This window comes from Vulpes vulpes, chromosome X (genome assembly GCF_048418805.1).
Source record: "Vulpes vulpes isolate BD-2025 chromosome X, VulVul3, whole genome shotgun sequence".
NCBI lineage: Eukaryota > Metazoa > Chordata > Mammalia > Carnivora > Canidae > Vulpes > Vulpes vulpes.
Window position 1 is genome coordinate 7214877 of NC_132796.1, and position 27359 is coordinate 7242235.

Here is a 27359-nt window from a genome sequence, read left to right on the forward strand (position 1 = left end):
TAGAGTCTCACTGCTTCTTAGGTTCTGCCCCTTATCTGTGAACTCTCCTGCACACACATATTTAAACACTATGGGCCTTTTGACTGACTCTGGTTAGTTTAATTCGCAGACCCCAGTGATGAAACCTAAGAGAGTAGAGGAAAAGTTTTCCCTTGCTGACACTCCTGACCCAAAAGATGGGAGAACCTGAGGTTTGCAGCCTCCTCAGTTCCTTTTTTTTTTCTTTTTCTTTCTTTTTTTTTTGCCTCTTCAGTTCTAAAGTCATCCTTTACCTTACCTCAATTCCTCAACAGATATCACTGGAACCCCAACTCCTGGTCTGTGCCTGCAGCCTGCCATAGAACACGACCACACGAAAGGCCACTCCATCAGAAAGAGCCCCTCAGAGAGAGGATGGCTTAGGAGACCTAAGACCTAATAGAAACACTGTGGGCTTTTACCGGAGCCTGTATCCTTTCTGGTAGCAAATACACATGAAATGACCACCAAAGATCCCTCTGCAGCAAAGACCCCGGGACACAGCCACCGTGCATGCTAACTGAAGGGTCTTTCTGACAAAATGGCAGGCATGCCATGGGCAGGGTGAAGAGAGGGGCTGCTATTTATTCTTAAATCTCTGAAACCCAAAGAGTTACTTATTTCATGGTCTTTTCTTTTGAATAGTTATTTCATGGTATTTTAATGAAAGCCTGATACATAAGAATCCTTTGGTGATAAAGAAGGCATGAAAACACATTCTACTGGAAATAAGCACGCATGTGGTAAAACTTTCTTAAAAGCCCCTTCTCCTCCTGAATCGTGCCCCTAATTAAATTTAAACCCAAGTAATACCATCCACAGGTAACTAACTTGGTCTTATTTCCCCCGTTTCTTTGAAAAGATGTGTATCCTTTCAGGTAACTATTCCCTTGACAGAAGGTTGCCATGGATACATTTTTTTTTTAATTGAATGCCGGTATTTGAAAGCCTGTGCAATTTAGTGAAGTATACCTGGCCTGAGGGTTATACTAATTTAAGTGCCTGTCTTTAATGCTAACAATTTTATCTTAATACAGTTGCTCTGTGCGTTTGGCATGTGGTGTTCAGGAGCAGTTGGAAATGGTGTGGGAGTTCCTTAAGGAAGAGCAAGCAAGACAAATATCACCGGGCCCACCTAACTAACTGCAGGTGAATCAGTGGATGCTTCACCCGCCTGGAATTTGTCTGTTCTCGGCATGTTTAATAATGAGTCATGCGATGCGTTTGCAAGGCTCCCAGGGCCCAGGGCCACGTGATGATTTTCTGTGCCTAAGTCCCTCGGCTTTGTTCAGACAGGCCGCTAATGCATCCCACAAAGCTGACCTAATGCTACTTCAGTGGCTCTATTTTTCTTCTGTGGCTCAGCCTGAAGGCGACAGTGAGGAAGTCGATTGTCAGGCATGCAAATCGAGAGAAAAATATGCCATATTAAATCACAATGGTGTAATAAGGTATTACTCATGGGCAAATGACTTCTGGTTCTCTCCCGAGTAGGGGCAAGTTAAAAATGGAACCGGCCACAGAGGGAATGTAGCATTTTCATTGGCATTCCAGCTTCGTCGAAGCAGTGAGCACAGTACACTCCCATACACATGTTATGGCTGCTGTAATTCTACCTGAAAATAGAAGCCACCTGATATCTCACACTAGCCATGAGTTCATTAGGTACGGGTCACCACCTTTATGATTACACTTGGGTGAAATCATTTCAAACATCATTCCCGAAACATTCCCCATGCTCCTAATGATTGCTCCACTCTATGACTACAATGGCACCAAACATTTTGGAATGTTTCATGGCATCTCAAGAATTTCTTTTCAGAGCAAAAGAAATCTTGAAATGTTCATCCCGAATGACGAATAGAAATTAATACAATAGGTATCCATTTTCCTTCAAGTTCAATTGATTTTTTTTTCCTGTGATCTAGAGAAAATGAAGCACATTTAAGAAAACGTATATTTAAATTGTACCTTTTTTGACCAGACATGGGATTTTGCAAAGAAAACATTTTTTAAAGCCTGGAATTAAAGAATTGCCACGTTGAAATGCATTGATGACTTTGCCTGCCGCAAAACTATTAATTTGGTATTTTTCCATGGCTTTACAACTTTGCCTCTTTATGTAGTAACTTATTCTCATGGAAGTACACTAATTAGGGTGACATATGTAACAAAAACATAAAACCAGTTGTTTTCCATGGGTTGATCACGGTCTGCCACAATCCTGCCTTTGCTCAAAAAGACGGAAACGATTGCACATGAAGAAACTAGTTTCACTCTTCCATCAACAATTTAAATCAGTGCTTAGTTGTGTAAGATTAAATACAAAATGTATCACAGGCACTGAAACTATTTTTAATCCTTCTTATTTAACTACAGATACTCCTTCACTTAATTTTTGGTTTGTTTTGTTAGATAAAGACAAAGACTTAAAGGAGAAAGACAAAGATTTAAAAAAAGAAAACAGAGAGAACAGCATGAAAGCACTATAAAATGCTGGTAAAATGTGGAAGAATAGAAACCATGTGGAAGTCAGTATTGTGGAATAAAGGTTTTTTTTCAAAGAAACATTCAGGAATCCTGTTTGAAAATACAGTAACAGAGAAAAAAACCGAAAAATTAGCAATGCCAGTAGGAAAATCTTGGCCAATTCTCTTTTACTTAAAAGAAATTGAAGAAGATTAAGAGTTTGAAAATAGAGAGGAAGGCACAACAGTAATGGGTAGCTTTGTCTTCCTTCAGTGCCTCCTCTTTGCTATAATTAATCATGCACTCCAACTGCAGACCACCAGGGAACTGCATTGAGCTTGGACAATTCAAAGCAATGGAAGCCAATCCGTCCTTACAGGTTCCTCCATTGGGGTTTGGACCCAGAGTGAAAGCAAGATAATGGTCTCAGAGCAGCCTCTGGTGGCTGAATGTCAAAAGCTCAAGAAGTCAGAGGCCACCTTACTGGTGTTCTTAAGATTTTGTGCAAATGGAAGTTACTATTTAAACAACTTTAAGCCAAGAGCCCAGAACTGACTTGGTGGGAACTGAAATTCATTCATTCACCTCAAAGACTTTCTCAGGGGCACATGGGTAGTTCAGTGGTTGGGCGTCTGCCATTGGCTCAGGGCGTGAGCCAGGGGGCCTGGGATCAAGTCCCACAACGGGCTCCCCTCAGGGAGCCTGCTTCTCCCTCTGCCTGTGTTTCTGCTTCTCTTTCTGTGTATCTCATGAATAAATAAAATCTTTTTTTAAAAAAAAATATCTCAGATTATGTCAAGTTTGGAGACTCACAAATTGGGTGATTCAGACAACAGGTATAGGTTTCCTTACACTTGGACACGAAACAGTGTGGAATACAAAATTATCTCCAACTTTCCAAGGATCTCCAATAAACGATGGGCCAGTGGTGACTGACACCTGAAATTAATTTTAACTTTTAAGCAATGGGTATTTTTACGCAATCTAAATATTTCCAGTTCTTAAAAAGCTCTGTGTATGAGTGTGTGCGTGTGTGTGACTGTGTGTGTGTGTATGCGCAGGGCTCTGTCCATTAGAAGCATTTGGATGCATTTTCTTGTCACAGCTTTTCCAGCTGGAAAACATCTGTTTAGGACAGAGGCCCGTAAATTCCATCTGGTAGGCTCCCCATTGAGCCATCTCATCTGGGATGTTTCTAAAGGCCCCTTTTGAAAGGTCTGAATCTTACAATGTCACCTGAGTCAAGCATCATGTCCAAAAGAGTGCTGGCATCTGCAGCATCGTGTTTCTGAGCACATCACATTTACACAGCAGGCTAGAATGTGTTGTTCAAAAAGAGATCTTCTCGGGGTGCCAGGCCGGCTCGGTTGGTAGAGCATGATCTTGATCTCGGGGTCATGAGTTCAAGCCCCACATTGGATGTAGAGCTGACTTTAAAGAATGTGCAAGGAATTAATAGTAACGTGCCAACGTTAACGTCTTAGTCCCGACAAATTTGAATTTGCCGTGGTAATGTAAGGCGTTAACATTAGGGAAAGCTGAGTGGAGGGGATGCGGGAACCCTCTGTACTATCTTCGCAACTTCTTTGCAAGTCTCAAAAGGTTCTGAAATCAAAATTTTCTTTTCTTAAAAAGTACGAAGGATAATGGGTAAATACACTGAGGGGAAGTAGGAAAGGATGGACGAAGTTCTCTTGTAGAAGGAGGGATGAGTGACACACGATCAATCATCTACTGTTTGTTGCGTACCAGGCGCTGAACTATGCACCTTACCACATTAACTCCTGAAAATGGTGCCCCTCAAAGTGCACTGGTAAAGGAACACCGATGCCTAGTCTGAGTAACAAAAGAACCAACTCTTAAGGGAAAAATGTGGTGCTTAAATGTCAGTAGGAGAACCTTCCTTTATTCTTACTCTGGGCTCACTCGCTGTTTTCACCTTCCCTTGCGTCTTTGGCCCACTCCAAATCTGATCTTTATTTCTTTCCTCCATGTTCTTTCTTTCTTTCTTTCTTTCTTTCTTTCTTTCTTTCTTTCTTTCTTTCTCTTTCTTTCTTTCCTCTCTCTCTCTCTCTTTCTTTCTTTCTAAAATATTTTATTTATTCATTCATCAGAGATACAGAGAAAGAGGCAGAGACACAGGCAGAGGGAGAAGCAGGCTCCCCTCGGGGAGCCTGATGTGGGACTCGATCTCAGGACCCCGGGATCACGACCTGAGCTGAAGGGAGACGCTCAACCACTGAGCCACCCAGGTGCCCCCTCCATGCCATTTCTTTGTCATTACTCATATGTTTGAGTATCTGAACGGTTGTACGTTCAATTACGCCAATACTCAAATATTTGTATGCCGATACTCAAATATTTGGATTTAGAAATCGATAAATTCCAATACTTAACTATTTAAGTTTACAGGTCTCTAGTCCATCCTAGTATTTTCCACAGGAGAAAGCAAGGGGTGGTCAACGTGCTGATGGCAGCACCAGAGCCTGAGTTCGAGCCAACCTCGGTCCGGCCAGGAGGGCCCATTGCGAGTTCTCTGGACCTGGTGAGTCCCTTTTCAGTCTTCGTCAAGTAACCTAATTAGTAGCTCAGCTATTCTTAGCTCCGGAACAGGGTCCAAAGTTCCCATGACAGTCACAAAGCCCAATTTGCAAGCGTGACACAAAAACGTTGTTACTCCCTTCCGAACTCGGAAAGTGGGAGGCGCGCAGGTGGCTAGTGGAGACAGCGGGGCTCCAAAGCCCCGGTTCCCGAGAAGCCTCTCTTGCCTCCTAATTCCCATCACGCAGTGAATAATCCATCCTGTTCTATCGGCCTTAGCTTCCCTGTTGCTACTACTCTTATTGAAGCCGGATGTCTCTTTAGACCTTCTGCCCAAAGGCTGTGGGTACGACTGCGTGACCCCCTGCTCTCATGCTCTTGGACCACAGTGGGGATGAGGGTGAGACGACACCCTGTGACCAAAAGCCCCAGTGAACAGGCAGGCGGTCAGGAAAGCCTCCCATTCTTGCTGTCGCCAGCAAGCTCTGTGCCCGGGGACAATCTGGGTAACTTCTCAGGGTCTCAAAATCCTCAGGGAGGCAGTGAGGGGATGGGCTTCATGTGCTAGAGCGCCAGGGTTTACCGAGCACCACACTGGACGCCTCTTAGGCACCACGTCAAGGCCTCAGGGTGCTCCCTCTTCCTTCCACTGCAGCTGTGGTGACCGCCCTGCACGGGCTTTGACCACTTTCCCTTGGGTGCCACTGGCCCTGCCTTGCCTCTGCGTGTACCAAGGAACTCTCGATTCCTGCTTAGTGGCTCTCCCGATAGGGCCTGGGACCCCTCTATGTCAGTTCTCCTGGAGGCACAGCCCAGAAACTCCAGGGGTGGACTCTCAGGGGGTCACCCAAGACTGATGGGGGCCAGGAGCCTCCTGTCCCCAAGGTAAGTTCTAAGACGCATTTGGCAAGCTCCTCTGAACACTCCCTGGGGTGACCCTCCGTTATTAATGGGAGAAGCCACCTTGGCGATGCCTCTGGGCAGGCTTTCCCACTGTCCCTGTCACCTCCCGGTCCTGCACTGCTGCTCCCTGAGACCACTTCCCATATGGACTTCCTGCAAGGAGGCTGTCTTTGGGATGCTCTAGGGGGATCCAGGCCACGAGGAGCACCTCCTCTACATCAGACGTTTACATCCTTCCCTGCTCTACATTTTGAAGGCTGTACAACTGCTTGCTGCCAGAGTTCAGATCTGTCCAGTGGTCCTTGTAATAAGAACAGGCTGGGAAAAGGCTGAGTGGCCAGGAGAACTGAGAATTACTTCCAGCTTTTTGCCTGACTTCAAGAGGCCACTGGGCATGGGGTTCTGGGACGGTCCCAGGGTGTGTTTGCCTGTATCACGTGGCGACCTAATACGAGTGGAAGAGAACTATAACACAGAGTAATTTGAACAGAAATAGGCTAATGAGAAAGACCCAGAAACTGCTCTTCTTTCTTCCCACTCCCTGATGTTAAGGAAACCGTCAAGGGGAGGACGTTGTCATCTGAATTTCTGTTCAAAACAGGAGACGTTTTAAAAGGTCAGGAGAAAAAGTTCTGAAAAACACGTTTTCTGCCATGTTGCCAAAGCCGAGAGAAATGTGTCCTCTCTCCCTTTAGAACAGAACCAGAGGACATTAGGCGGCGTTGGGGGTGGGCTCCTTGTGAGTGAAGTTTGGAAGATATGGTAGGCAGTCTCTTTTTTTTATGAAGGGTGAATTTCCGCTAAGCCTTTAAAATATTTACATAGACTCTGATTCTTTGAGAGGGAGACTCCAGAAGCAGTATTTCCTGAGTTTAGTTTTCCACAGGCCTTTTGCAGAACAAGTAAGTGTGGAATAGGCTGGGAGAAGTGAAAAGAAGGCTATCTTTTTTTGTACAACTTGAGCAATGTCTTAACCAGAGGAGGTGATAGGTATAGGTATGCAGGTGACCCAGCCTTCGCCTGGTGATTTCCCGCTGCCGTGGCATTGCCCCGTCTCACCCCACCCTTCAATGTCAACGACACGCCAGGAGGTGGGTAGAATAGGAACCCTTACTCCTTTTTTATTTTAAATATTTTTAAAAAAGCAATCTCTACATCCAACATGGGGCTCAGACCTACATCCCCAAGATCGAGAGTTGCATGCTGTATGGACTGAGCCAGCCGGTGGCCCCAGGATCTCTTACTCTTTAGCAGGGTGACTGACCTCACCTCAGGCTGGCCTGTGTTTAAATGCCAGGGGAGGCAGGGTGCCTGGGGGGCTCAGTCAGTAAAGCATCTGACTCTGGATTTCAGTTCTGGTCATGACTTCAGGGTTGTGGAGCCTGCTTAAGATTCTCTCTGCCTCTTCCCCCTCTCTAAATCTATCTCTAAATACACACAAACACACACACACACACACACACACACACACACGCAGAGAGAGAGAGAGAGAGAGAGAGAGAGAGAGGAGGCAGAGCCAGAGAGAGAGAGAGAGAGAGAGAGAGAGAGAGAGGAGGCAGAGCCAGAAGCAAAGATCTAGGTCTTCCAATTCTGACCCAGGATTTTTCCCACCACATTTATATTTTGATGTTTTTGTTAGTTTGCATAGCTGACCATTCTAGAAAAGAAGAATCACTTGGTGTTTTTACTTGCTATTCTGGTCGTTTCCCAATACTACTCCCACAAAATGAAACACACGAGGTTGGAAAGGGTCAAAATCATCTCCAGAAAACTGTTAAGAGTGCTGTGTGTGTGTCTTTTAAATCTAACTGCAGGTGGGGAATTAGCCTCTAGAAAGGTCCATGTAAAAGAGTGCTAAAAACTCTTGTAAAACCCCCCAAACGTGAAAGGCAACAAATGGTAACTTGGAAACAGAAGAATAAAAGGCATATACTCATGGTCCCCCACACAAAGAGATGGGTTATAATTTGGGGTAGTTGTGAGCTTAAGGATGCATCTGATTCCATGTGTCCAAAGCATGTAGCGAGCCCGCTCAGAACAATTCCATCCCCTTGTGTGGGTAACCATGGAAAACGCGGTCATTGCCATTCCAGTGTGGGCCCGGGTGAGATCATTGAGCGTCCGGGTTGTCTGATACGTCCGTAAGAGAAAAGCAGGACTACCACAAATCACTCAGCCCATTTCTCATTCCTCATTTTTGGGATTTCCTCCAGTTGTCAAAATTGAATTCTCCTTTCATCTTGTACCCATCACCGCGTGCCGATCATCTTTATGAAAAAGTATTGAACGAAATGCCTCACTAATCTCCAGCCGTGGGCTCTAACTACTCTAGTCTTGGGTTTTGTTTTGTTTTGTTTTTTAACTTCGCCTCTGGCAGAAGACTATGAGATTCCCCTGCCATAAACTCAGTTTTTAAAGATTTCATACATGTACACATGAGCAGCAACAATAAGAAAGATTCCTCCGAGGCTTTCCCTCGGTCTGTATATTTTAGCATATGTTTTTGTAGCGATGCTATTGTAACAGAGCCTCGAGGACCTTGTAACTCTGGGTAAGCCTCTGCGGCGGTTTCTTCACCTCCCTCTGGGTTATGGTAAGAATTGAATGCAATCAATCGTTAAACCCTGGGCAAATGTGAAGTCTGCTATTCTTGTGCATACGACACCGTGCCAGACACTGGAGAGTCAAAGCCTGAGAAGATGCTCTTTTCCCTTGAAAATGAGTTCATAATTCATCAGGTGAAAACCCAGACCCAAATAAGCAAGTGCAGCGTATCATCATATTGTGATCGATGGCCTGTTGACTACCACACAACGATATGAATAGATCTAGACCCAACTGGCCATCAGAAGATTCACTTTTAGCCCTACCTCTACCCTTACTTAGCTGTTTGAGGCTCAGTTTATCTGTCTGTGAAGTGAGGGTTGAATTAAGTAATTTTCAAAGTCCTTTGATTCACAGTCTTGCTCTAGTGTTTCTCATCTTATGGCTCATTGCTAATACTTATTAAGAGGTGAGGCTGTGTCCAACAGACCCTGTTGGTTGAATGCCCTGGTGGCCATTGCGCCTTCATCTTTGCTAAAAGGACCCTCCCCCAAGCTTTCTCAGGTCTAGGGCAGGGAGTTATGCTCTCCTCAACCCCAAGGGGTGAACTGGGATTGTTAAAGCCAATCAGGGTCATTGTGTGACCTTTGTCAGGGATTGGCTTAGGCACGGGCATGCAAATTGCTTTTGACCAATGAGATAGTAAAGGAACTGGGCCAGAAGCATTCTTTTAAGAAAAAGGTTTTAATGCCTGATTAAAAGGAAAAAAGGGGGTCAGCCCCCATGGCACAGTGGTTTAGCACCACCTGCAGCCCAGGGTGTGATTCTGGAGACCCGGGATCGAGTCCCGCATCGGGCTCCCTGCATGGAGCCTGCTTCTCCCTCTGCCTGTGTCTCTGCCTCTTCTCTCTCTGTCTCTCATGAATAAATAAATAAATAAAATTTTAAAGGAAAAAAAGGGGGGAGCGATATGTGAATAAGAACTCCACTTCCTGCCTTTGGGTATGTGGGTAGGGAGTGAGGAGGTGATGCCTGGAGCTAGGGCAACCATCTTCCAGCCACTTAATGATGTAAGTTGACTTGGTCAGTAGGGCACAGTGGGGACCTGAGACACACCAGGATTCCTGAGGATGCTGTTTTGCCACGGAATTAATCAATCCTGGAACAAACCGTGTTTTAATTTATGTGTTTGAGATTTTTTTTAAAAAGGGAGGGGGGGATCCCTGGGTGGCTCAGTGGTTTAGTGCCTGCCTTTGGCCTGGGGCGTGATCCTGGAGTCCCGGGATTGAGTCCCACATCGGGCTCCCAGCATGGAGCCTGTTTCTCCCTCTGCCTGTGTCTTTGCCTCTCTCTCTCTCTCTCTGTGTGTCTTTCATGAATAAATAAATAAATAAAATCTTTTAAAAAAATAAATAAAATAAAAATTAAAAAGGGAGGGGGAATCTGTGTTGTTCAAGCCACCAAAAGTAGCCAAATAAAACATGCAATCCAAGAAGTTGTATTATGGTACTTTGTAATGTTTACCAACTCATCCACAAGCCAAATTTAATATTGTGACAAAGCAAATTCGCCTCAGACCAAGAGGATAAGATGAGTGATTCAGGGAGACAAAAGCCCCTTATCATGATCTTCAATTTTCTCATCTGCAAAACCGAATCCAAAGTATATCTATCTACTCCATTGAGATGGTAAGTGCCTGGTACACACACACTAATTATTGCTGTTTCATTATACATGAGAAGGCTGGTAGAGCAGAGACAATGTCATAGGGCCACCGAATGCTGTTATATATTTTTTTCCTTCCTGCACACCCAGGAAGGCCATTATTTCCCAGTTTCCCACGTGAATAGGTTTTAATCATGTGACTGAGTTCTGGGCTGTGGGAAAAGTGATGCAATCCTCCCCGTGGCCTGGCTCTCATAGCCCACGTGATCTTCCTGCCAGCTCTTTCAGTGTCATATTACCATTACATTTCAAGGCTCGAGACCAAGTCTTCATATTGGCCACTAGGTGGACACTGAGTAGTTTTATTTTATTAAAATATTTAATAAGTTTACTTAAATTTACAAGTCTCCTTTTACTCCCATTTCCTGCTTTCCATTTAAAACTGAAGGGTAAGTTAATAATCAAGAAAGCTAGTTCAAAATCTATATTAAAATAGATGAGGAAATGGCTTTAAAATACCAAATAAGGTTTGCAACATCCATGGATGAACTCTCCCCAGGGAAGCAAAGCAGCTACTCCTTGTAGAACAAGTCTGCCCCTCTATGTATTATTTTTGCCTAAACATCTGCTAGAGAGAATGCCTGTTTAGAAAGTGATGTCCTTAGGTGCATCCATTTTTTCCTCCTTTTCTCAAGCACAGCCTAGACATTTTATCCTCTCCTGCAACTGTTTTAAAAAAAGATTTTATTTATTTATTTATTTATTTTAGAAAGAGACACAGAGAGAGCATGAGCAGGGGGAGAAGCAGAGGGGGAGGGAGAGAGAATCTGAAGCAGACTCTATGTAGAGTGTAGAGCCCGACAAGGGGCTCAATCTCATGACCCCAAGGTCATGACCTGAGCCACAACCAGAAGTTGGACACTTAACTGACTGAACCCGTCAGGTGCCCCTGGGCTGGTTTAAAGGAAGGTGTGGGGTTATGGGGAAATGCCAAAGGAGAAACACACCTCTCCTGGTTGGATCCCATGATGAGATGTGAGTAAGCAAAATGTGTGTGCCTCCTAACATCAACATAGTTTTTGCTCTATGAGTCCTATCATGTTCATAGTAACTTCTTTTTTTAAGCAGGCCCAAAAAACAGTTAGAATTTTTATTCATCTAAGTAAAAAAAGTCACAAAAATAATTTTTGTATAGTTATGTAAAAGATAAAGAAGTCTCTATTGTTTTCCAAAGAACCCTAGCTGGCATGGTAATTTTTAAAAAGTGAACAATGCAATGTACAATACTATTGACTTAATATGGGGAATTATTTTAAAATAATGAAGAATGAATTTTGATGGGGGGCCTGGGTGGCTCAGTTGGTTAAGCGTATGCCTTGGGCTCAGGTCATGATCTCAGGGTCCTGGGATCGACCCTGAGTTGGGCTCTCTGCTCAGCAGGGAGTCTGCTTCTCTCTCTCCCTCTGCTGTTCCCCCTGCTTGTGCTTTCTTCTCTCTCTCTCTGTCAAATAAATAAATAAGATATTTTTAAAGTGAATTTTGATTTTGTATTTCACTTGAAACAGGGCTTAAACATAAATGTATTGATTTCTATACATCTTGACTTTGAAAATATTAATTTTTGAACACTTATCCTAATGGGTCCACCTTATTGGAAGATTTAAAAGAAACAGTCCCCTCCAGTAACAGTTTGCACTTTGTAACTTAAAAAAAATACAGACTAAAGTGAACTGATAGGTTGTAGAGAAGAATATAGAAACTGCATTCATGTTTCAGATAAGATTATGAAAATAAAAGACTTCAGAGAAGGTTCACTGAAACTATACACACCATCACCTGGGGTTAAAAGGCCATACCTCTCTGTTAATAGGGATACCTTAGTGGAAATTTTTCAAATGCACTGTACAGGTTATTCGGCTAAGTCATTTATCTCTAGCTTGATTTTGCCTCAAGAGTTTCATATCTAAGTGGGTGTTCTTGAACACATCCAGGGATAGGAAACTCCCTTCCTTGTAATCCCGTCTACAGTTGGACAGCTCTATAAGTTAAAAGATCTATGGTCAGGGTAAGTAAATCTAGCTAGTATAACAAAAGGTCCCCAAACCTCCATGGCTTGACACATTAAGGATTTATTTCATGTTCATATCACAATTCGACATAGAGTTGCTGTCCATCGGCTCTTCTCATGCACCCAGGCCCCATCCACCTACCACCTTCTAGGGCCTCAGTGTTTTCCCCTGGATCCTCTGCATCTGGCCAGAAGCCATGGAAGCAGAGAGCAGATGAAAGATCTCGAAGGAGGCTTTAAAGATCAGGACTAGAAGCAATGTACATCAATCCCACCCACATTTTATCAGCCTGACAGTCCTGGGACCTGAGCTGGTCCCAGCTCCTTAACAAGGGGCTAGCACAAATAGTGTGCCAGGGTCCCAAGGGTGGGGATGAGCTCACAGGTACTGTAGAGCACTAGCAGTATCTGTTATGCAGAGCTGTCCTTCCATTTAGCTAAAGTGTTTCTTGCAATAGCTTCTCCCTAAAGGAGCCAGCTTAACTCTGGATCATGTTGACTTAAGTTTAATTCTGCTTTCGCACAACAGCCCTACAGATTCGAAGACAGCCATTATGCCTCTTGGTTCTGGGCTATTCATCCAACTAATTAACTTGTTCTCATATGATCTGGTTTTACGTCCCCTTGTGATCTTTTGTTTTTCTTAGCTCCAACTGTCTCATAGTTTGAAGGAAAACTAAATGAGATACTGCAATAGTGAGCCCACCTTGAAATATTGTAAAATTGATTACTGCAAATTAACATTACATTAGGTTCTGCTAACTCACGATAAATGTACTCCCTCCAATTGGTTTTACCTAGGACATTTCTTTCTTTTTGCACTTATGAAACTGATGGAAGGCTTGATATTCTATTCATTTTATGTTGTTAGATTTGAATACTGTGACTAGACTAATTGGAACACCTTTGCTCCTGTCTGTCCATCTCTGGCCTCTTAAACAGATGTGGCCATCCCTAAAAGCAAGTAGGCATTTAAGAGCTGGCCATAAACACAGCCAGATGCTCAGGCTAACACCCAATTCATCAGGAGATGCTGTTAGTCTCACCTTCAAAACACACCCAGAGGGGCTCCTGGCTGGCTCACTTGGAAGAGCATGCAAGTCTTGATCTCAGGGTCATGAGTTCGAGCCCCCGGTTGCATGTAGAGATTACTTAAAATAAACGAATAAGATAAACTTAAAACACACACACACACATACACAGCCTATCTTTCATCATGTCCTACTGCTCTGCTCCAAGCGACCGCCATCTTTTCATTGCATTCCTGCTGCAGCCTCCAAACAGGTGTGCCAGCGTCTACCCTGCATCATCCTGCACCCACTCCCCAGCCTATTTAAAAGCTGTGATTCTTCTGAACTCCTCTGCTCAAAACATGTCAGTGGCTCCCATCTCACACCGAGTAAAAGCCAAAGTCCATGCAAGACCTCATCTTCTCCCAATCTCCCCTGACTCACACTGGTCTAGCCACTCCGAGCCCCTGGAGGTCTATGACAGACACCACATGTTTCCATCTTGGGGCCTTTGCACTTGCTGTTCTCTCTGCCTGGGGCTATCCCCCCAAGGAAAACAGCACGATCTGCACCCTCACCTCCTTCAGATCTCTGCTCAACTGTTCTCTTTCCGAAAGTTCTTCTTGAACACTTTCTATGGCAGACAACCTCTTCACTCCTTTCTCTTTCTGGAGCTCCCTAACTCCCGTGCTCCGCTCCATTTGTCTTCATAGCACCTCTTACTTTCTGACATCTTGGACACTTACTGCTTTATTGTGTGACTTTACATTAGAATATAAGCCAAACAAGGACAGCAACTTGTTTAATTGACTTTGTAGCCTCAGCATCCAGAATAGAGCTAGCCATGGTGTTGGTGCTCAATGAAGATCTGCAGAGAAAGGCACAAGTGCTTTACCGCTCTCCACTGCTTGCTTCAGCCCTGGCCCACCAGTCCCTCTGGCTTCATACACTCTTCCCTCAGAGATGTCGTCCCTGAGCCCTGCTGGCCCATGAGTTTGTACATCAGAGTATCTGCTGTTCTCCTAGCCTTAAATAATACTCTTCAAATGTGTACAATAATAAATAACATCTAAGCTTCATTAAGGCACTAACTAGTTTACACTCTAAGTTAACTTAGGCATGATCAGTTCAGTAATTCCCATGTCTTGTCTTTGATTCCTGCCATCTGACTTAAAAATCAACTCTCATGAAAAAACCAAAGTCCTCTCTAAAACAATATTGTTGGCACTAGGTATTATTAATGCAAAAAATCATCACAGCACATTTCTCAGAAAATATTTGCTCTCAACAATTGGAGATAAGGTCTATGCTTGCATTAAATTTCTTATACATCATTGATCAAAAAGGTAGAAATAGAGGCTCCTGGCTAGCTCAGTTGGTGGGGCATGTGACTCTTGATCTTGAGGTTGTGAGTTCAAGCCCCATGTTGGGTATAGAGACTACTTAAAAATAAAAATTTTTAAAAAGGCAGAAATAAAAACCTACATTTGTCTTTCTTTCTTTCTTTCTTTCTTTCTTTCTTTCTTTTTTTTCTTTTTCAAGAAAGCATTACGTTTCTCATGAAAAAACCAAGAATTGAAATATGTAACAGGAAACTGTCAGAAAATTCCCCTAAATTTGAAAACAACAAAATTTAATTATTTGGTTGATGGAGGTTAAAAAAATGATAAGTTTTATGTCGTTTTGCCAAAATATTTTGTCACTGTTGATAAAGAAAATATTTCCCAGCCATACTTTTTAAGGTTTTGCTTCATAGGAATGCAAAAGAAAATTTCCAAAAAATTTATGTTGTGTAACTTGTTCCTGCCAAGCATTCTACTTGAATAACAGAAAATTCTAGCAATATTTTAATAGAATGATTCTTTAGCTTCAATTAATTTACTGAAGTATTAAAAAGATCTATGCATTATTTCTATAATCAGACAATGAATATTTATAGAAAGCATGTATTATACATAAGATTTGAGAAGAGAAAAAGTATCCTTAGCAGAGGTAGTTCTGGGCAAGATGAATTTTGCTGGGCCAAATGAATCTTTATCTAGGGCAACTAGATATAGACATTAATACAGTGACAGTTACACATAGATATAAATACAGCAGCAACCAAAAGGAAATTTCTTATTCTATATAATAAATTTATTCATGTACTTCCCTCTATCTTAAAAATAGAATTTCAGTAGACCAAACACTTTTGTCATGAAAAGAACTTTCCTGTCCAATAGCATTAGCTACTTTTCCCTTTTCTGGTAAGCAGGTTCTTTCTTTTGTTTTTAAAGTCTGCTATTTCTTAAAGAACAATTTATGGGGCTCCTACACATGGATAAGATCCACAAAGCCCCCTAGTAGAGTGGGGCGGCAGTCGAAAGGCAACAATAAAAGCATCAGCTATGGAAGACTCATCTCATTCATTCATTCATTCAATAAATATTTATTAAGAGCCTGCTATGTACCAGGCACTGTTCTCAATGCTTAGGATACATCAGAGGAGTAAACAGACAAAACCTCCATCTTTGATGTATTTCCATTAAAAGATAACAGGCAAGAAATACAATAAATAAGTGAATTACATAATATCTCTTAAGAGAAACCTTATGAGGAAATAGAATACGGGCAGGGGCATTGGGAGTATTAATGACAAGATGTAAGGTTTATAATTTACAGGAGAAGTCAAAGAAGATCTCTTAAGAAGGTAACATGATTCTCTCATTTGTGGGGTGACATGAGCGACATCAGTACATAGTGGGAAAACCTTGATTTTATTCTGTTATTTACTTATTTATTTATTTGAGAGAGAGAGAGAGAGTGCATGAGCAGGAGGAGAGGCAGAAGGAGAGGGATAGGCAGCCTTCCCATTGAGTGGAGAGCCCGATGCAAAGCTCCATCCCATGACCCTGAGATCATGACCTGATCTAAAGTCAGAGGCTCAACAGACTGAGCCACCTGAGCACACCAAAGCCTTGATTTTAGAGTCCAACTGGCTTGGATCAAAACCTGTTCCATGTTGTGGAACAATCTGAGCCTGAATTTCTTCCTCCACAAAATAGGAACAATGATAGCATATCTATCAGAAAGTGTTGGAAAGATTGAAGTAATATTTGCCAAACCATTTTTTACATATCTCTGATGTGTAATAAATAATCAATTTAGACCCTGAACTATCTTTTTAAAAATTAATTAATTTATTTTGAGGGAGAGAGAGTATAAACAGGGTAGGGCAGGGGCGAGACACAGTGGAAGGGGCAGAGGGAAAGGAAGAGAGAGTCTTAAGTAGATTCAGTGCTGAGCATGGAGCCCATGTGGCGCTTGATCTCATGACCCTGAGATCAGGACCTGAGCTGAAACCAGGGGTCAGGTGCTTAACCGACTGCACCACCACCCAGGCGCCCTGACCCTGGACTATCTTAATGTAAGGGCCATGAAATAGCATGATTTGCAATGTGTCCATCTGTGGAAATCCATGTGTAGAAAGAGCCATCCATCTTCACCACCCAGCATGTAGACCAGGCCAGTCACCTTTATTCTCAGAATTGTCTTAACTGGGCTTAACAGAAGAGAATACTTTCAAGTTGTGATGCAGTGAGGACGTGAGCCCCAGAGCTGAAAGTGACCAGAGCCCCTGTCTTGTTAAGACAGCTGGTCCAAGAGATTGAAGTGGGTACAGAGAAAATAAAAAAGATGAGAAGTGGAGAAGGTGTTCAATCATGGTTGTGCTCCTCATTCTGCGTGTCTGCAGCTGCCCTCCTCTAGGAGATCACAAAATTTGACCCCAAATTCCATCAAAAAGGGGAATCTATCCACTTCTCAAATTGGGGCATGGCTATATGACCCTTGTTGGCCAAATGGGACATTTGTGAGAAACATGAACCAAGTAGAGGCTCAAAAAGCATTTGTGCTATGGGGCATGCCCCCTTTTGCTGCTGGGAACCTTTCCATTAGCAGGCTAGCCATCTGGAAGATGAGAGACATGTAGAGCATTGATCATTCGGACCATGTAGAGAAGCATCTTAGCTGATGCTTCCTAGACCAGCCAGTCCCCAGATGACCTGCCAGCTGACTGCAGACACATGAGGGACCCCAGGTGATAACAGCAGAAGATTCACCAGGCTGAGTCCAGCTAATTGATGATCCACAGAATCATGAGCTAATGATTGTTGCTTCAAGCCAGTAAGTTTGAGGATGGCTTGTTATGCAGCACCACATAACTGATAACACCACACACACACACACCTGACACAAACTTTCCATTTTTTTTCTCTTAAAATAATATAGCTTTTTGGCCATTTGCAACCAAAAGAAGTCCCTAAAATGGCAGGGTTTCCTGTGCTCACATCATTGACTTGGTGCTCTGTCCATTAATGTATTGTGTGACTTGAACCATGCCCGTAAATCCCAGTCTTCTCCGTCTAACCCCTATGGTACCATTATCCACCTAAGCTCTGGCCTCACAAACCATCTCATCCCTTCTCTCTGTGCCTGCCACCTAAGGTTGGACCCCTTCCCACGGCCTTTGTCAAGGATCTATACCTGCCACTTCCTGTTGGCTCTTTTCAGCACCAACCGCTCCATGATGTGACTCTCCATCTGGTAACTGATCCTTGGACCCACTGCCCATTCCTCACTTCTCTGTGCAGCCTTTCTCCTGCCAATGGGAGAGCTATCCAGCGCTGACAGCCAGCTCTCTCCCTGGGATATTTGTCCCATTTGGGGCCCAGATTCCCCCACTCTTATTCTTCTGTCTGAGGTTAGGTGGATGTCTAGGAGCTCTTATATCCAGATGACAAAGTATATACCATAGAAGCAGATGGTAATATTTTTTTAAGGCAAGTCATGAGGAGACTATGTCACTTCCTAGTAGAAGAATATTGACAAGGTTATCACAGGGATTTGTGGAGTGTGTGTGCTGCCTCCTGGGTTGGTAGACAGTGAAGCTGGTTCCCAACAGTATGAACCAGAGAGGCTAATGTTCTACTCATATTCCCTTAAGCCTTTCCATTTCTCTGCCCAGTAGCCTGGCATCCAGCTGCCAGCCTCTACATCTTTCGGCCAGGGAGCTTTCTCTGGCATTGGAGCCAACTTTCGCTTGCTCTGGCAGGCAAGGGGTGTGGGAGAATTAAAGTCTCCAACCTCTGACCCTGTGCAGTCCTCAGCCACTGACTGACCAGAGTTGGTATATAAATACCCCAACTCCCTCCTCACTTGGTATCCCAGGGACACCTCTGAGGAGTATGTTTTACACTGGCTCCCAGCATTCCCCAAAAGGCTTATGCTCCAGTTGCCCAGAGTGATAACTTACTCAAAGACACATTCTTTTTTTTTTTTCAAAGACACATTCTTTATTGGTTTCCTTACCTCCCCTCTCCCCTCTCTTCCAAATAAATTACTTGCACTCGATGTTTTGTTCCAAGATCTATATCCAGGAGAACCCAAACAAAGTCAATAATCCACCTATCAGATGCCTTGAAGGATAGGGATTGGATCTATGAAGGTGATGGCAACAATTCAATGGGGCGAAGAGCATGACGATGTGGTAATGAACAGAACCAGCCACTTGGATGGTAGAGAGGATGATAATTGCCAGAGGGCCCCATTTGCCCTCTGTCCAAGAGTCTGGGTGATTTTCCCGACTGTAGAGTAACTGAACCAAGGAAGAATATGAGGGGAATTTTGGGTTATAACTCGATTCATCTATAACATTGGCATTAGTCACTTTGCCCACTGTCCATAGAACAATGAACTTGGGGAATTTGATTTCTTTTGATGTAGAGCTATTTAAGCATTACGTTGCAGATTTTTATGGGAGAATGATACTCTGATATGGTGCTTTATCTAATAGCAAAGTACAACTCAAAAAGATAACCAGGGTGTTCCAATAACCATGTTCAAATATTTATGAAACATTGACTTTAATCGTAGACTAAAGGACAGAGTGGAAATTGGTTAGTTCTATTGCCAAATGCCTTCAGACTTCATTGACTTTTTTGGAATGAGTACAACAGCAGAGATTAGATCCAAAACTTGTACAGGGAATCTGTGTGGTCCAGAAAATTATGAGTCTTTACGCGTACATAGGAATTAATGATCGAACACGTCTACTCGTCAGCTTTTGGGATAGTGAGCAATCGAGGTGTCTGAACTGATTGGCAAAAGGCCTCTGCATAAATATCTATGACCTAGTCTCCTTGCAAAGAGTGGAAAACTTCTGAATAGTTCTGAATAGTTTTAAGGAAAGCAAGTGATTTCGGCATCTGGGAGGCAACGCTGCCCATCTGAAGAGGGCTCCCTTTGCTTGCAGCCAGAACCACAGGCCTTGCTTTGTCAACGAATCTGAGCTTCTTCAAGCATGAAAGGAAGGATAGGGAATCAAGCCTCTTTACTTATTAGGAAACGTATTAGAACTGCTTCAGAATTAGCCTGGCTCAGCTTAATGAAATTTCTCCATTGTTCAGCAGCAGCCCACCAAATCCACAACATTCAAATGGCAGCTCTTAGACTGTCAAAGGCCTCGAAATGTAGAGAGAACTTACAAAATAAAGATTATTTCTCTTTCCCAGGTTCACAGAAAGAAGCAAGCCTGCTCGGCCTCTTGAGTAGGCTAAATATTAGAGGCACCCCTTACTCTCACAGTGGTATGAATGCGGAAAATGCCTGTGATAAAGAGCCAGAAATTTCTGTGATGAAACTCACCAGCTGGTTGACACTCGAGGAATCATTTTAGAGGATGGCAGAGTAACCAAGAGACATCAATTAGAGCCACTCCTCTCTGGTGTCACTGAAGTTTCTCCAGTGGGATTTTATGTGGAAGTCGTTGTCCCTTGAGACTTCTCCCCAGTTCTGGTTAAATGAATTTGCCTTCACTGGCCTGAGATAAGAGAATTATAATTGCTTCTCCACCCCCCACCCTTTCCACTCTGCCCCCACACACAAGCTTTGTGTTTCCAAAATGCCTTAAAATATCACTGTAACATCCAACATTATGGTCTTTAGGCCATGAACATGGGCATAAAATCTAACAGTCAGAGTTCACCTTTTATTACCCACTGTCCATTCGTCTCCCTTTAGCTTGAACAAGAGCGTGGCCAAACTTCCAGTGTTCGGAGCACAAATCAATGTAGCAATGTAGCAAACAAAGCCTCTCCTGATTCAAATTATACCAATGTCAAATGCTGATGCGTGTAAATAATTAATTGTGTTTTCACTGGTGAGTCCAGTTTGATCTTTCATTGCTTGGCGATCCCTGGAGTCTGTGGCTCCCAGAGAAGCGGGGACATTCAGGATTTTTTATTACCAGCTCATAACTAATTTATAGATTACTATGGAGTCAGGTGCACAGATCCAGCGTCTCATCTATCACTATAAGTAGCTCCAGTGTTAAGGGATGGCTACTTCCCAGAAACCAACGAACAGGAACACAGATGAGGACAGGGACAAAGCACATATGTCACAGAAGGCATATCTTTCAGAAGAAGCACAAATGTCTCCAGGTAGAGGGTTTCCTACTCACTGAGCCAACAAATGATAAAGTTCTCTAATTATATCCTAAAGGTAAAACCCACTGCAAATTGCACAGCAAAAATCTATCCAACTGTTATCACTGATCATTAAAAGTCTTCATCTAGGGCAGCCCTGGTAGCTCAGCAGTTTGGCACCACCTTCGGCCCAGGGCATAATCCTGGAGACCTGGGATCAAGTCCCACGTTGGGCTCCCTGCATGGAGCCTGCTTCTCTCTCTGCCTCTGTCTCTGTGTCCCTCATGAATAAATAAATAAAATCTTTTAAAAAAATAAAATAAAATAAAATAAAATAAAATAAAATAAAATAAAATAAAATAAAAGTCTTCATCTAGTTTTCCTCTCTGATTCGGCTTCTTCGGTGAAAATTTTACCAAAACAAGGGCTAACAACAAACTTGTAGAAGGTACGATTGCTAAGAAAAAAAGAAGGGGGACTTTTTTTTAATATTTTATTTATTTACTTGACACAGATAGAGAGCACAAGCGGGGGGAGCGGTGGGCAGAGGGAGAGGGAGAAGCAGGCTCCCCATGGAGCAGGGCACCCGATGCCATGCGGGGCTCCATCCCAGTTCCCCGGGATCATGACCTGAGCCGAAGGCAGACACTTCACTGACTGAGCCGCCCAGGGGCCCCCAAAGGGGGACTTTCTTAGGACAATTTTTATCATGCCAGGAAATGGCCTTGAAAGAAGAGGAAAACACTGGAGCTTAATTACGGCTTTGATCACATATGTGCTGTGTCCCTTGGACAACAGCATTGAGAGTGGAGCTCATTTCCTTATGGTTTTCTGAAGCGTGTTGTATTATATGCACATGTTGCTATGTGGTAGAAAGAGGCGGAAAGTGCAAACACGACAAGGGCCACTGATTACGTACCTTCAAAGACATCGGCAGTGACCGAGGGATGTACATTACATTCCTGAGTTCTACGCGGTTTCCTGGATGGTGTTAAGAGTGTGCTGTGAATGTACTCAAGAATTCCATCTCCAATACAGGCCAGGATGTCTTCCCACGCTCTGACCTCTCGGTTGCATCCCCGACTTCTACACAAAGCTCATTCTCACAGAGCAAAGGAGAGATGGGCTGCGTAAATAAAACCCAAACCCGGTGGAATCTGAAACAAGTACCAATGGCATAAAGAAATCTCTGAACATATTCATAAGGAGTGTTTCTTTATGGCACTTTTCTGTGTGGCGGGGACAGCGCCAAAGCTGTGCCACATTCTGAAACTGTTGCTATGGCAAAGCGTCTTGTTTTATTGACTATGGAGCACATTGTTGTGTTTAAGTCATGTAAATGATGGGGACACAAAGGAGAGGGCCCACAGCAGCCCCCCCCCCCGCTCAATCACGACAGCACTGGGGTCTCTCCCCCTTGACACATGCCATTTATGCAGCATGGGAAGGCATTTCTCTCAGAAAGACCCACTCCCTGGGTGCTGTGGACTGGTCTTTGGAGACATTTGTGAGATCTCCACATCTTTCAGAATCAATTCTGCAGGGGAAAAGAATACACAATGATGAAGCCCTTGCTTTGCTTTCAGGGCCAGGATATGTCTATGGAAATTTTGCATTTTCTACCTTAGGAACACGTTTTTGTAGCCAGGCTGCCAGTCCTGTCTCATATTTCAACTTTCTATCGGGTTCTGTTGCTTAGGAGGCATGGTAGGGGAGTTCCTCTTTTGTCTCCCACTTATATCTCAAATATGTGTTCTTAATTAAGTATTTCACTGCAGTATCAATTCACACTGATTAGATGTCATTACAGAAACAAAATATGCAGAATTCATTTTAATAACGCCTGCCACCTCTGAGGAAACAATAAGGATTTAATTTAATGATCTAAGTGTTGTTTAAAAGCAACGCGGAGTTAAAAGATAGTAATATATTTGGAAATGGAGCTTATTAGTATTTTCAGATACAAATGTAAGCTAAAATGCGCTATTATCTGGGTTTCAATACTTGTAATTAAAGAAACCCCCAACACTTAAGGCAACACTTGTTTACATGTGGAATCAAATGACACCCTTTAATAATAAAAGCTTGATCCAATGGAAACGGTTTCAGTTGTGACACTTGAAATTTGATAATTTGTGAGCTGTGATAATTTGTAGCCCGATTTCTATGAGACCTTTCACCACTAAGAAAATCCACTTTGGTGGCTCAGTTGGTGAAATGTCTGCCTTCGGCTTGGGTCGTGATGCCAGGGTCGTGGGATCGAGTCCCACGTTGGGGGAAATCCCTGCTCAGCGGGGAGTCTGCTTCTCCCTCTCTCCTCTCATGCTCTCGCTCATTCTCTTGCTCTATCAAATAAATAAATAAAATCAACTTAAAGAAAAGAAAATCGATTTCTGATAGTGCTCTGTAAATGCCGATTTTCACATTTTGGCACCCTACACACTTTATGAAGGAAGAATGTTTATCCACTGGGGGAAGCTGCATGCAGGGTACACAGGGAATCCTGTACTAGCTGTGCAGTCTGTTGTGTTTTCTAAACTGTTTCAAAATACAAAGAAAATAATAGAGGAAAAACTCTATTTTTGATGCAGAACAAAAATGTATTTTTCCAGCTTGTACTTTTGGAGGAATGTGTTGTCTCAGCGAAGCTTCGATGATTACAATTACAGAGCCATGTGCTACATTCTTCCCAGCACTTGAGCTGGTGTCTGGAGTCAAAGGGGTTTTGGACAATGAGCTAACTTTCTCAAGAAAAATTCTATTTACCCCCACATTTTCAAATCATTCAGAAAAGCATTCTGTAAACAATTATAAAGGAGAGATCTATTTCCTTTTACTGCTTCAGATGCTTTTCCAGTAGTTACTAAAAGAGTATTTACGGGGGCGCCTGGCTGGCTCAATCGGAAGAGCGTGTGAATCTTGATCTTGGGGTCGCAAGTTTGAGGCCCATATTGGGTGTAGAGATTGCTTAAAAATAAATAGAGAGATACACTTTAAAATAGTATTTACAATTCCCACAGACCTGGTTGCTCTCACTTCCTTTAACTTTCTTGTTCTCTGTTAAAAAACTTGGTTAAAGTCACAATTTGGGGGACACCTGGGTGGCTCAGTGGTTAGTTGTCTGCCTTTGGCTCAGGGCGTGATCCCGGGGTCCTGGGATTGAGTCCCGTATTGGGTTCCCTGTGGGGAGCCTGCTTCTCCCTCTGCCTATGTCTGCCTCTTTCTGTGTGTCTCTCATGAATAAATAAGAAAAATCTTAAAAAAAAATCGCAATTTTGCATTTCTCCCCTTCCAAGGTGAAGTTCAGGGTTTAATACAAGGACTATAAACATATCACAAACCAAAATTATATCTAATGTAAATGTCTAAATATAATCGAAATGTCTGCTCATATTTCATATGGGGTGGAGTAGGGGGAGGTGTGTAATTATTCAATGTCAAGATCAAGAGGAACATAGGGATCACCTAAATATTAACATTAAACATACACATATTTGATATTTATAATACATACTGCTGGCTATGCAATAATGTCTTTGCATTTCCATGGCACTCTTTAAGGGACTGTGATAGCACACATCTAATTTTACCCTAATATAATTCGGGGAGCTTGCTAGAGGTTACTGCCATTATTCTCACTGAGAAAATGGGCGGCTAACTTCCAAAGAGGTCCAGCCTTAGGTTTACTTTTGTTCGGCACGCTCATGGGGAGGTTGCAGATAAACACTCAGATTGCACAACCTTGCTCATGATACTTCATTTGGGGTCACATTCTCTACAGCCATGCCCGTGCTTAAATTGGCTTGTTTGATATCTCCAGTGGTGCCATTTGGAGAACATGTTTAATCAAAATGATAACAGGAGTTAGTGATCTCTTTTGAAACCATAACAAATAAAAGCACTTGGTGAATGACCTAGAACACTGGCCTCTGCGTACTCACCGTTTTCTTTTCTTCAGTGATAGCTTCACTGACATCTCATCCTCCTATCATATGATCCACTCATTTCCTATGTACAAGCCAGCGTTTTATTCGTATATTCACAAAGTTGTGTGACTATCACCACCATCTAGCTTTAGAAGAGGCTCATCTCCCATTAAAAGAAAACCTAGTATCTACTAGCAATCACTCCCTACTCCTACTCCCAGCCCTCGACAACCACTCATCTATTTTCTGCCTCTGTGGATTTATCTGCTCTGGACATTTCATACAAATGGGATCATACGAGACGTGATGCTGTGTACCTGGCTTCTTTTACTTAGTCTGGTGCGGCATCTATCAGTACCTCATTCCTTATCGCTGGATGAGATTCCATTGTACGGATACACTACATTTCATTTATCCACTCATCAGTTGATGGACATTTGGGTTGTTCCCACTTGTTGGCCACTATCCTTGATGCTATTATGAGCGTTCACGCACAAGTTTGTATGTGGACATATATTTTCATTTCTCTTGGGTATATACCTAGAAGTGGAATTGCTGGGTCATATAGTAACTTTATGTTTACCTTTTTGAGGAACTGCTGGACTGTTTTCAAAGTGGTTATACCATTTCACCTCCCACCAAAAAATCCCTTTTCTTAATCCAAATTGACAAAGTAACTCTGATGGTCTGGCCAGTGGTAAGGTAGGAGAGTGTATATGTTTCACCATGATTTCAGAAAACTGATCAGGAATTAAAATGGAAAACAAGGGTGGGGGACAGTAGAACATGTGACTCGATCTCAGGGCTGTGAGTTCAAGCCCCACGTTGGGTGTGGAGCCTCCTTTAAAAAAAAAAGCAGGGGATGTGCCTGGGTGGCTCCCCAGTTGAACACCTGACTTGGTTTTGGCTCAGGTCGTGATCTCAGGGTCGTGAGATCAAGCTCCGACTCAGGCTCCCTGCTCAGCAAAGAGTCTGTCTGGGATTCTCTCTTTCTCTCCCTCTGCCACTCCCCCTGCTCAGATGTGCTCTCTCTCTAAAATAAATAAATAAATTCTCTTTTAAAAAGGAAAACAAGAAAATTCAGGATGTGTTTCTCAATCCTACATGTAGACTATGAACTACCTAGCAGTCAAACAGAAACTCTCAAAGTAGGCATCTGCTCTACCCTCAGGAACCCCTGAAGAAGTGGGGGATATTTGAACTGGTTTTTATCGCTTTTCAGTTTTCAACAGCAAGAAATAGTCTTGGCTATAAAGACATCCATGCAAAAGCCCTCACACCTGCTTCTTGCCCATAGACACATAGCTATTTAATAAAAAAAAAAAAAACCTCCAAATATGTTTGAATAAACCTTTTATAATCTCAAGGATTCTTAAATTTCTAGACAGGGATTAATACAGACCCTGGCTTTCAAGGCAAGCTGGGACACCTTTTGGAATTTAAAACACGTGCTTGGCCCCTGACAAACCAAGTAGTAATCAAGGTGAGTTAGCTTGTTTCTTTTATGCACAAAACTAGCAACACTCTGACTAGCTCTTTCTATGCGGCCAACAGGGTGCATGCTAGAAGAGGGATGGGCAAGTTTCCTGGGCTGGCGCTGCTGGACACCTTGATTCTTATAATATCCATCAGTTGGTGCTTTCGACTAGTTCTTATCCATGACCCATGTGGCCTGATTTCAGCTAAGCCGTCACAAAGCTAGAAGGGAAAACTGCGTGGGATGTTTGTCTCATTCCATCATCTCCCCCCTGCCCTTGCCCCCTACCCCATGTCACTCCCAAGCGGATAACCAAAGCTTTGGCAGAGGAACAATCTCAAGAAGGGATAGCTAGCAGGTGTTGAGTGAACTTGGAAGAGATGAAGAGGAAGAAGGAATGAGGCAAGAGAAAAGAAGAGAGAGCAAAACAGGGGAAGAGCCTGTCGTGAGACAAAGGTCAAAAGTGGGGAAGGGTGGCAGAGAACACGAAGACAAGAGAGATGCGTGCTCGGGCTGAAGGGGTTAGCAAACGATGCTCTCCTGGGGTCACCCCACTTTCCCACCCAGGGCCCCGCGTCCTGGGCCTGTGCAATAATTCACTGGTCATGCCCAAAGTGAGTTCGCAGAAGACTTCCAACCTCAGCAGGAGTTACCAGTGGTTTAGAGATTCACAAACTGACACCGAGACACAAGAGGACCTCGACAAATGGCAATAGCATATTACTAAGCAAACAGAAGAAATCCCTGTCTGGTTCCAGAGGCGCACACAGAGAGGAAATCAAGTTATTTTTTCAAGTGGGAGACGAAGAAAGCTGGTCAGCCCATGAACAGCAAGCCCTGAGTGAGTCCAACACGGAGTGAGTCCAACACGGAGGCACACTGAAGTTCGAGACCAGCTCCCGAGGAGAGCGGGCCCTCCAAGCTATTTCAGAGTTCTCTGCCTCGCGGAGCTCTGCGATTCAAGAGGGGTGTGGGGAGCTTGGGAAGAGTTGGCGGAAAAGTCACAAAGACGATCAAAGGGTTGAAGAAAGGGACCTGAGGGGAGAGAGTCAGGGAGCTGGGAAAAGTCAACCTGAAGAAGAGAAGGTGGGGGAGATCATTTCCCTATGGTCCTCAGGTCCCTGAGGAGCTTTTCATGGGCGAGCAGGCGGCCTGTTCCCCATTTCCACCACCGAGGGACAGAGAGGCCGGAGGCCCAAACGTGCAACATGGCGGATCTCAGTTAAATCTAAGGGATTTCCTGACCTGAGGAGGGTAAACAATGAAACGGGC

At 43.4% G+C, this 27359-nt stretch overlaps 1 protein-coding gene across 9 annotated transcripts in view; it reads right to left on the reverse strand.

Annotated features, from left to right (window-relative positions):
- The window catches only part of MID1 (midline 1), a 593315-nt gene that overhangs the window by 170374 nt on the left and 395582 nt on the right, over positions 1–27359 (reverse strand). The window contains exon 1 of one of the 9 annotated variants that reach the window (XM_072744775.1): positions 21604–21810. The exons of the other annotated variants lie outside the window; for them this stretch is intronic. The gene's annotated coding sequence lies outside the window, so the exon portion shown is untranslated. Of the gene's footprint in view, positions 1–21603; positions 21811–27359 lie in introns of those variants that run through there. 9 annotated transcript variants of the gene reach the window in all.